Here is a 12,531-nt window from a genome sequence, read left to right on the forward strand (position 1 = left end):
GTAACAACATTTTAAAGAAAAAATGTTCTCTCATAATCAGGACATAATAACGTGTAATGATAATTTGAGGTCATTGACCGCACCAACCTCCCACTCATCTGGTTCATCAGCAAAAAAACTATGTTTACAACTAATTCTTGTAAACCCCCCTGCCAACACACACACACACACACACAGGGTTACAAATGATAGGCACGGACCCCATTTCAAAACATTGCTTGCAGTAACTCATTTACAAAGTATTGCATTGGGAGTACAAACCGTACTTGAGCCTGTGAAGATGCAGTTTGGGCATTTTCTCTCTGTACTTTCTTACTGTACTGTATTAATCCAAGGGCTGAGTTTGGTGGAGCTCACATTGCAGTATTTACACCCCTTTCACAGGGGTAGAAACCCTTTACCACTACCATTACAATTAGACTCCCTTATAGCTCATTACAATTAGACTCTCTCACAGCTCATTCAACTTCCTCTAAAAGAGCAGGTCCAGACTGATATTCAAGGACATAGTTACAGTTACAGTTATGTAGTCTTCCCTACACACACGCACACACACACACACACACACACACACACACACACACAGTATAATCAATCCCTGAAACAGTAGCTTAGTTAAAATTGTCGATTCACTGTGGTGGCTCTCCACCTTTAATGATGGAGTGGGCTGAAGCAGATGTATTGGAAATCAATGGGAGAAATTGCACGGCTGGGTCCTAATCACCAAACTGTCCATTCCTTCACAGCAACAACAACAACAACACATACACACACACACACACACACACACACACACACACACACACACTCCATGATGTAGAAATACAATGTAATATTAGACTAGAGTGAGGCCAGGTGATGAAGTGTAGTTTCATAAGGGCCTGTGTTGTTCTTGCAGTGTGAAACCCCAGCCGACTCCATGTGTCCTCTGCCGTTTAGATGGCTCCCTAGGTTACTGACTGGCTGAGAGAGAGAGAGAGAGAGAGAGAGAGAGAGAGAGAGAGAGAGAGAGAGAGAGAGAGAGAGAGAGAGAGAGAGAGAGAGAGAGAGAGAGAGAGAGAGAGAGAGAGAGAGAGAGAGAGAGAGAGAGAGAGAGAGAGAGAGAGAGAGAGAGAGAGAGAGAGAGAGAGAGAGAGAGAGAGAGAGAGAGAGAGAGAGAGAGAGAGAGAGAGAGAGAGAGAGAGAGAGAGAGAGAGAGAGAGAGAGAGAGAGAGAGAGAGAGGAGGAGGAGAGAGCTCAGATTGCCTGCGGTATGTGTTCTGCTCTAGGAATAGCACTTCATCCTGTGGACTTAAACAACACCATGGCTCTTATTAAGACATTCAGCCAGGAGATACAGTACATAGTGGGGGAGGGAGGGAGAGAGAGAGGGATACTTTATCTACAGAGCCTGACAAAGACAGAGAGAGGGGGCTGGGTTGTGCTGGGGAAGCCCTCTGCGAGCACTCTTGCCACAGGACGTGGAAAGGCGTCTCAGACAGAGATGTCTGTGTGAAAACATTCCTTCACGTCTGCTCCATTCACATCTGTGTAACGCACAGTGTACCCCAGGCACACACACAGTGTACCCCAGGCACAGTGTACCCCAGACACACAGTGTACCCCAGGCACAGTGTACCCCAGGCACAGTGTACCCCAGGCACAGTGTACCCCAGGCACAGTGTACCCCAGGCACACAGTGTACCCCACCCAGGCACACACACAGTGTACTCCAGACACACAGTGTACCCCAGGCACAGTGTACCCCAGGCACAGTGTACCCCAGGCACAGTGTACCCCAGGCACAGTGTACCCCAGGCACACAGTGTACCCCACCCAGGCACACACACAGTGTACTCCAGACACACAGTGTACCCCAGGCACACAGTGTACCCCAGGCACACAGTGTACCCCAGGCACACAGTGTACCCCAGGCACAGTGTACCCCAGGCACAGTGTACCCCAGACACACAGTGTACCCCAGACACACAGTGTACCCCAGGCACAGTGTACCCCAGGCACAGTGTACCCCAGGCACACAGTGTACCCCAGGCACACAGTGTACCCCAGGCACAGTGTACCCCAGGCACAGTGTACCCCAGGCACACAGTGTACCCCACCCAGGCACACACACAGTGTACTCCAGACACACAGTGTACCCCAGGCACACAGTGTACCCCAGGCACAGTGTACCCCAGGCACAGTGTACCCCAGGCACAGTGTACCCCAGGCACACAGTGTACCCCACCCAGGCACACACACAGTGTACTCCAGACACACAGTGTACCCCAGGCACAGTGTACCCCAGGCACACAGTGTACCCCAGGCACACAGTGTACCCCAGGCACAGTGTACCCCAGGCACACAGTGTACCCCACCCAGGCACAAACACAGTGTACCCCAGGCACACAGTGTACCCCAGGCACAGTGTACCCCAGGCACACAGTGTACCCCAGGCACACAGTGTACCCCAGACACAGTGTACCCCAGGCACACAGGAGTTACGTCTGAGCAAGGCGTACCACTGACCGCTACTACCCACAGTCTGGGAGTTGTGCATTGTCATTTCATGTTTAATACGATTCTTGAATAATATGACTAATGAAGGCTTAATATTAGTAGTACCTATTTTTACTATTTTACCTATTAGTCTTACCTATTTCCCCATCACTCAACTTGCCCAAAAAACTATATCTAAACAACTGGTGGGCCGCTAAAGATTTATATGGCAAATATATCCTGGCAAATACAGTGCCCTGCGTAAGGAATGGGACACATTTTTTCTTCTTTTGGCTCTACACAGATGTTTGGATTGTAAATCAAACAATTTACTATGCGGATAAAGTAGAGATTGTCAACATTTGATGGTATTTGTGAACATAATGGTTTCGCCATTCATAAATGACCATACTTTTTATACATAGTCCCCCTATTTTGTACCCAAAAGTAATGAGACAATTGTTTCTGGTCAGTCAGGTGTGTTTGTCACATCATTTGTGCAAGCATAAGAGAGCTGTAGGTATTGATTCTAGGCTTTGCGTTCACCTTTGGAGTTTATAGGCTTTGCATTCACCTTTGGAGTTTGCTATTGGTGTTTGTCAACATGAGGACCAAATCTTTCTTTCTTCTTCTATCACAACGACTGCCAATGGCTGAGCTAGATTACTCTTCCTGCTACAACTGGTGAATTGATGATTCACTTGCTTAGTGAGTCGCTTTGGAATAAGGCGTCTCCTAAATGCCAAAAATGTAAATGAAATGAACCCAAATGCAGACGGGACAAGCAGTTAAGTGCAAAGCAAGTATTTTATTCTGACTGTTAACAGAAGGAGAATTAGCCACAGGTAGGTGGGTAGGTGGGTAGTCACACAGGCAGGGGTTAAGCAGGTAACCATAGGACCATAGGTCATAGGACAGCTATGCATACAAGAAAACATGCAAGAAAATGTATGTTTAGGTCTCCCAGGAAATACATTTCTCTCGATCAAACATTTCACACAAATTATTATTAAATACTGAATCACATGATATTAAATCCCTTCAGAAACATCTTGTCTGCTCAAGTGCAATACAGTAAAACAATGACCCAAACATACTTCCATAGCAACTAGAGAGATTTTCCAAAAAGTGGCAAATCAATCGATTTAAATCCAATTGAACAGGCATTTTATTTCCTGATGATTTTATGCAAAAATACCTCAAAACAAACAACAACTGAAGATTGCTGCAGTACAGGCCTGGCAAAGCATCACCAGAGAAGGTACCCAGCATCTGGTGGTGTCAATGGGTCACAGTTAGTGCAGGCAAAGCATTGTCGACCAAATACTAAACATGAGTGCTTATTTTGGACATTTGATAAATCTGTCCTATTACTTTTAGGTAGCTTGACATAGGGGGACTATGCATAAAACGTTGTGTAATTTCTAATTGGTGAAATCAATATGTGAGAGATCTCTACTTTAACCGCATAGTAATTGTTTGATTTAATATCCAAACTTTTTGAGTGTAAAGCAAAAGAAAATGCTTCACTCGCCCATTACTTATGTAGGGCACTGTATAACCTGGCCACACACACACACAATTCCCTGGTCCCTCAATGTGATTTCACAGAAATAACACCATCCTTGCAGGTCATAAATCACCTGTCCTGCTCTCTGGAGAGGTGTTCTACTCTATTAGACACTTAACCTTATGTCATAACCTTATTCTCATTTTTACCCCTACCCCTCGTTTTGTAGTGCCACTCGCTTTTCGGCTTGCCCCTCAGAATAGAGTTACAAGGGGTAGTGGTTGAAATCTTACCCTATGAAATGGGATAACCCTTCAATACGTCATCAGTTAACTCTCTTGGTATAGTGGTTAGCGCGGCCGTCGGTTATGCGGGAGATCGGGGTTCGATTCCCGCATGGGGCGAGTTACACTAGAAGTTCCCGTTCGCTACACTGGTGTCAGAAAGTTGGGATGGAAGGAAGGCCATCGGAGAGGCGTGTCCACGTGAGGGACTTGACATAGTGAAGCGTGAGGGCACGCTCTCCCGAACGGTGAGGATAGTGTAACAATCCTGTATGAGGCCCCGTTAACAGCTCCTCCAAGGTAGTTAACTCTCTTGGTCTAATGGTTAGCGCGGCCGGCGGTTATGTGGGAGGTCGGGGTTCGACTCCCGCATGGGGCGAGTTACACTAGAAGATTCCCGTTCGCTACACTGGTGTCAGAAAGTTGGGATGGAAGGAAGGCCATCAGAGAGGCGTGTCCACGTGAGGGACTTGACATAGTGAAGCGTGAGGGCACGCTCTCCCGAACGGTGAGGATAGTGTAACGATCCTGTATGGGGCCCGTTAACAGCTCCACCAAGGGAGTTAACTCTCTTGGTCTAATGGTTAGCGCGGCCGTCGGTTATGTGGGAGGTCGGGGTTCGACTCCCGCATGGGGCGAGTTACACTAGAAGATTCCCGTTCGCTACAGTATCATAGAAAAGCATGGATGCTCGCGATTCGTTCACAACGTATAAGTTTCACGCTATCAATCGATCAAACAAGTCATCAAATAGAAAAGAACAATGCTTCATTGCCAGGCAAGTTCATGAATAGTTCAGAATAGCAGTGCTTGTTCCTACCCTGCCAGTCTGCACTGATATTAGAGGAGTGGTAACAAGTGCAACAACTTCGTGGCTGGACTTAAGTAAAATTCCGGGCGTCATATGCCATAAAAGGGGGGAAATGCGACGTGGAAATATGTCAAAATGCGTGACTGTCGTGCACAAATCAGCCTTAAAACATTGATGTAACCTTAGATAGCTAGCTAGAGTACATCTGTATACTAGCGATTTCTTTGTTATGCTTGTTATAAAGAAAAGGTCTATAATACATTGAAATTACATTAAACTAAGATGGATGGATATTGTTACAAACTCCCAGATCTTATGGCTCTACATCTAGGGGGTGTAGGGGAGAGCTGAAACATAAAGGTGAAATGTTGCCACTTATTGTGGGATGGAAAAAACGAATAAAAGGCACAACACGAAAGAACTAAAGTGCAATGATTTAATAAGGCACGATGGTGAGGTACAAATACACAAGCCATGGGACAACAGGTAGACTGACCCTACCAGTGTACAATTCTACATAATGACAGACGCTCCTTTGCCTAATGTATTTAGCAAAGATGAGCCTACGTGATGTAGCTAATGTATACCCAAGGCCAAGGGTATCTCACCTACTCATGTTTCCTATGGCTAGTGTGTGACAATACAAATAGAAAATAAACTGTATTCAATGTTAAATCAAATAAATAAACAAACCAAGCTTAATCTTATCTAAACAAACTACTAAAAGGAAGGTACGTACTAAATAACACAAATAACCTAAAGCTAAGAAACTAAGAGTCGACAAACTAACAAACAACACAACCAAACGCAAAACCAGTCGACTGACAATGAGACACAATGAGGAACATTTAAACAGACGGGCAGCCCTCTGATTGGAGGAAGAGCAGCCCTCTGATTGGAGGAAGAGCAGCCCTCTGATTGGACAGGAGTGGGATGATGAATGGGGGAACCGATTGGCCAATTGACGACACCTGAATGTAGAATGACAGAGGAGAACACAGAAAGGAAGGAAACACAACAAGGACACATGTGGACGTAACAGATATCATCATTTTAAAAATCTTTATCAACAAAGAAAATAATTACATTTGTCGTTTTCTTCTGTTGCTTGTGCGTTTGCTGCTATCTTGCAGATGATTCGCAAGGCATTCTGGGAGACACTCAATTTTAACCCTCGCGTTGGAGTGTTCCATTATTGAACTGTCACAGTCTGTGAACAGCAGATATGAATGGTCTTATTTAACTGTCACAGTCTGTGAACAGCAGATATGAATGGTCTGTGAACAGCAGATATGAATGTGAACAGCAGATATGAATGGTCTGTGAACAGCAGATATGAATGTGAACAGCAGATATAAATGGTCTGTGAACAGCAGATATGAATGTGAACAGCAGATATGAATGGTCTGTGAACAGCAGATATGAATGGTCTGTGAACAGCAGATATGAATGTGAACAGCAGATATGAATGGTCTGTGAACAGCAGATATGAATGTGAACAGCCGATATGAATGGTCTTAACTGTCACAGTCTGTGAACAGCAGATATGAATGGTCTTGGCTGGACCCAACTAGAGGATGACTGAGTGAAATTATTGTCTCAGGGAGAAGAGATGGACCCAGAAATTAGACCTTGGGAGGAATCTGCATTGACTGATATCATAATCACCAGGGAGCTCTTCATTACTATTCCCTCAGGCTCAAGATGTGTCTGTGCTGCTTGTCACTGTAGCTGGGCAGTCTTTGCCAACAGCTTATTCATCAGCTAAATGTACCTGCACAGTTGCCACAGCACATAATTAATTATTTGTATGATTGCAGATGCACATCAAATCTACTATGTTAAAGTGTCTACAATCCAGACTGTAGTTTATTATTTAACTTGTTTAACCCACGATAATGACGCATCTCACCACCTTCACCAAAAACGATTTATGACTTCATCCATTGGTGACACTTTGCACACATGGCAAACACATGGCAGATTGAAGAGGATCTGATAAGAGTGTTTAGTACACAACTGAATAAATGTCAAAATCTTACATTGTTAATGCAGGTGGAAACGGAGACGAGAAAACATGAAACTGTAGACTAAACAAACACTCCATACAACACTGCTAGCTTGCACGTTTAATAATCACTGACGTTTCGGTCAAGAGACTTTCTTAAGAGTGTAAAGTTTTGCGCAATTGCCTCGCAATAGATAGGGTTAATAATAATGGCCGATTAATTAGGCTACAGCGAATTCCAGGAGCATCCCAATGTGCTATGCATTGGTAGGCCTCTTATTGATATTGATATTTACGTCACATGCCTTAACCTCAGCCACATATCAATATTAAATTAAATAGAATAAACAAAAGGTTTAGAAGTGTGGGGAATTAAAGCACAGAACAAACAGATCACGAAAAAGTAGGCATAAGATAATGGACATGAAACAATAATATAAATGGATATGACAGGCATAGGCCTATTGATTCCGAGGATAGAATAGAGAAGTGCATGCGTTTTTTATCAATTAGACTCCTTCTTTTGAATAAATGTGATGTTACAGCCTTTACAGTAGCACAATTCAAAGGTACCATTTGAGGATGAAGACCTTCCAAAAGGCTGATGCATCTGTCTCTTAAAGTGGGTCTCTGTCCAGACCAGAGACGTTTTGTGGTCTGGTATACAACCTTTACTGACGACCTAGATAGACCATAGGGATTGCCAATCAACATCTGAGGTCAGCAGGGTTTCAGTCCCATGGACAGGTGCCTTCCAATACCATTCATGGGGAGTGTGCGCAGTTGCTTGGGATAAGGATCATTGCAGCCTGCAGCGCTGGTTCTACTGCTGCTGGTTCTACTGCTGCTGGTTCTACTGCTGCTGGTTCTACTGCTGCGCTGGTTCTACTGCTGCTGGTTCTACTGCTGCTGGTTCTACTGCTGCTGGTTCTACTGCTGCGCTGGTTCTACTGCTGCTGGTTCTACTGCTGCGCTGGTTCTACTGCTGCGCTGGTTCTACTGCTGCTGGTTCTACTGCTGCGGGTTCTACTGCTGCTGGTTCTACTGCTGCGGGTTCTACTGCTGCTGGTTCTACTGCTGCTGGTTCTACTGCAGCGCTGGTTCTACTGCAGCACTGGTTCTACTGCTGCTGGTTCTACTGCTGCGCTGGTTCTACTGCTGCTGGTTCTACTGCAGCACTGGTTCTACTGCTGCTGGTTCTACTGCAGCACTGGTTCTACTGCTGCTGGTTCTACTGCAGTGGAAGCCTTTACAAGAGAGCCATCAACGGGCGTAACAAGTATTTAATAACAAGAAATGTCACATGACAGTAAGGTAGGCCTAGTAATATTTTTTTTATGTTTTGAGTAGAAATGATCAGTAGGCCTATGTAGCCTATTTGATTAATTGATATGATTTGGCTATTCATCATTCTCACTGGTTTAAATACAGGTTGAGATATTCGTTTCAGGTTTCATAGGTAAGCTATATAAATTGCAGGGCTGTAATTGGCCTGTATTAGGGCCTGTTATAGGGCTGTCCTAATATACCTCCTCTGTAATGGATGGAACTACAGGCCTATTTCTAACCTGCCATATAGGTAAAGTACTTGATTAAACGGTCTGTAAACAGCCTAATGAATTCCTGACCTCTGAAACAGCTCTTATTAAGGTTTTAAATTACATTAACTTTAACACTGATGCAGGAAAATGATGCAGGAAACTGATGCTCAGTCCTAGTGCTATTGGACCTTAGTGCAGCATTTGATAGTGTTGATCATGATATACTCCTAGACAGACTAGACATCTTAGAATGGTTCAGATCCTATCTACAGGACAGGGACTACTTTGTCTCAGTTGGTAACTATATATCTGACCGCGCTAGCATGACGTGTGGCGTTCCCCAAGGTTCCATTCTGGGGCCTCTTTTATTCAACTTCTACATGCTGCCTTTAGGATAACTCATTCAGGATAACAAGGTTGCTTATAACATGTAAGCTGATGACACATTCATGTATGTAATCCTTTCTCAAGATGATCTTGCACCAATAGACTCCCTTATGGACTGTATTGATCGAATTAATAACTGGATGTGTCAGATCTTCTTTTTTTTTTTTTTTTACAATTAAACAAAGATAAGACTGAGACTATTATCTTTGAAGCCAAAAGGAAGAGCCTATACACACTAGATGCTGCACACCCCATTCCATACAATGTAAAGATCAGGTTAGAAATCCCGGTGTCATTTTAGACTCAGACTTAAGTCAACAACAAAAACAGCATATCATCTTTAAAATATTGCAAGAATTAGGGGTTATATGTCCAAGCAGGATCTTGAAGAACTTATCCACGCTTTTATATCTAGCAGGTTAGACTACTGCAATGGCCTTTTTTCAGGACTCTCCAAACAGGCACTTAGACAATTACAACTTATTGAAAATGCTGCTGCAAGAGTCCTGACTAAAACTAGGACGTTTGATCACATTTCCCCCATTCTTAGATCATTACACTGGCTCCCGGTATCTCACAGAATAGATTTTAAAATAATTGATCTGATCTACAAATCCCTGAATGGTGTAGAGCCAAAGTACATCTTAAACATGCTAGTGCTTTATGAACCTGCTAGATCCCTAAAGGGCTCTGCACACAGCGTGCGATTTCTGTTGCGCGTCAACGTTCCATAATTTCCATTGTTGTTATGAATGGAATCGAATTTTCGCCGTGCGGGGCCGTGTGCATTGCGATGCGATGTTCTCATAGACTTCCATTCAAACTTCAAAATGGAACGTTGACGCGCAACATAAATCGCACGCTGTGTGCAGAGCCCTTAAGAGTATCTAAGGCCTTTTAACAGTTCCTATAGTGAGCACCAAAGGTGATGAGGCAGCATTCACTCTCTATGCAGTAAAAGACTGGAACTTGCTGTCACAAGACATTAGGTCAGCCCCATCTGGATCAATTCTTTTAAATATGCTGAAGACTTTTATGTTCTGTTCGGCTTTTAATTTAGTGTATTTTAAAGAGTTAGGCTAGGCTGTTTTTAATTTAGATTTTTCTGTTTGATTTGTTGTATTTATTGTTTTTAAACCTGAACATGTTCAATTGTTACTGTATCTGACTTTGTTTGTTCGGCTTTTCATTTTACAGAATTTCATTTTATTTTCACTTATTAATTATAAATGTATCTCATGTTTTATGTAAAAGCGCTATGAGTATACATTAAGTTGTATGAATATGTGTATACAAATACATTTGCCGTTGCCTTTAATATTGATAGGTCAAGAGATTGTTTTAGACCTCAGGGATCACAACCTGCAGTGCAGACAAGGTGCATAGACATTGTTAGTGACGTCATGCGTAAAACATTTAATTCAGTTTGTCTATTATGATCAGTAGCATAGAGTCTATTATGATCAGTAGCATAGAGTCTTCTATTATGATCAGTAGCATAGAGTCTTCGCTTCCAGATGTGCCATTAACACAATCAACGGGTGTTTAATTACTTGTCTGTTATAACAAGAAATGTCAGAACTCGGAAGTAAATAATGATCCCAAACACGAAAGCAACGGAGGGAGAATAATGGGGAGTTGAAAGAGGTTCAGCAGGGTAAGGGTTAAAGGTAAGAAGGCAGATCTAGGATCAGCTATTCATGTAACTTCATTGTATTTAAATGTGCTGCGATCTGTAATCTGTAACCTGTAATCTGTTATTATCTAGGTTGACAGGTTGGTTAAGTCCAGTGGCAGAAAGATTTCAATAGAGATGGACAGTAACATTGATGCAGGTCAGAGATTGTTCTATGTTTGAGCCTAGGTTGCAGGGTCAGTGACAAGACTACATTTTATTTCAGCTGAGTTTTTCTCGACCTTACACTATGACAAAAGTGGTCAAACTGAATGTTCAACTTCAGATTTCTCTATGTGATGACACAGCTTCCTTCACAGGAAACAGGTCTGGTTTCCTGAGCAGGAGATCAGTGATTGAGCGGCTGGAGACAGAAGCCCGGAAGAATCTGATCTCCTCACGTGGAGGCGATAGGTTCTGCCCTAGTGCGCATCAGCTTCCTGAAGAGTCTGACCCATGAGGATGTCCCATGTCTTTCACTAACCTTGTATTCACATTAGGGCCCGATCCCCATTCCCTTTTCGTTTTTGGAGTGCCACTCGCTTTGGAGCCAAGGCCTCCGAACAGAGCCACAAGCCGTAGTGGTTGAAATCTTTCCCTATGAAATGGGACAACCCTTCAAGATTGATTGATTGAAAACTTTATTAGAAGATTTGCAGAAGTAGGTACATGAAAGTACATATTACATACAAGGTCAACTAACAGGATAAAAACCCAAGAAAGCCACTGGCTTATTTCAATTGGGGTCCTTGATACTCAATGAATCGTTACATGTAAGACAGACAAAACAAAACAAAACAAAAACAAAAAAAACCTGATACGTCACCAGTAGTGTCTTAGAAAAGCATTGACGCTCGCGATTCATTCACAACTTAAGTTGTATGCTATCAATCGATCAAACAAGTCATCAAATAAAAAAGAACAATGCCTCATTATCAGAGCGTCAGACCGACAGAATAACGGTGCTCTGTAGGCTATTAACCTGTGCTCCTACCCTGCCAGTCTGCACTGATATAGGACAACAGTGCAACAACTTCGCGGCTGAACTAGTTACATTTCGGGTGTCATATGCCATTAAAGGGGGGAAATAGACATGTAAAAATGCATGACTATCATGCACAAATCAGCCTTAAAATATGTAACGTTAGATAGAAAGTGCCGCTATACAGCTGATGCAACATGTATTATGTCAAAATGCAGAACTATCATGCACAGATCAGCCTTAAAACATGTAACGTTAGATATAACGTTAGACAGGGAGCGCAGATTTATTATTATGGCGTTCCAAAATCCGATGTGACAGGAACGCTGGCTGTCCACGGCATAATGCCGCCGGCATTAGTCAACTACATGCTCACATCCAGTCTACCACTCATTGCTCTCCATAGAAAATGGCACATCCATCAATAATATTACATAATAACAACTGCTCGGATTAGATTGCGGGTTGTTTAGGTTTAATAAGTGCCGCTATACAGCTATTAGCGTCACATCAATGGATGGAAATGCAACATGAACTAGGTCAAAACGCGCAACTATCATGCACAAATCAGCCTAATGTTAGATAGATAACTTTACATTAAATATATCTACCATCATCGTCAAACACCACAGGTAATAATTTATTTCTAAATAAACAGGATTGTACACCTCGGAAATGTGAATTTGGGTAGTCTAATGGAAGTGCCCAGGTAATAGTTTTCCTATTATTGTCCTCTACGGCTGAGCACCAAAACCCGAAGCGCGCTGGACTGTGGAACGGTCTATATTAAGCATAGGCACAGCACATCGGCATAATAGCGATTTTTTTGTTATGCTTGTTGTAAAGAAAAGGTCT

The sequence above is a fragment of the Nansenia antarctica genome (assembly GCF_963989245.1).
Source record: "Nansenia antarctica genome assembly, chromosome: 15".
Lineage (NCBI taxonomy): Eukaryota > Metazoa > Chordata > Actinopteri > Argentiniformes > Microstomatidae > Nansenia > Nansenia antarctica.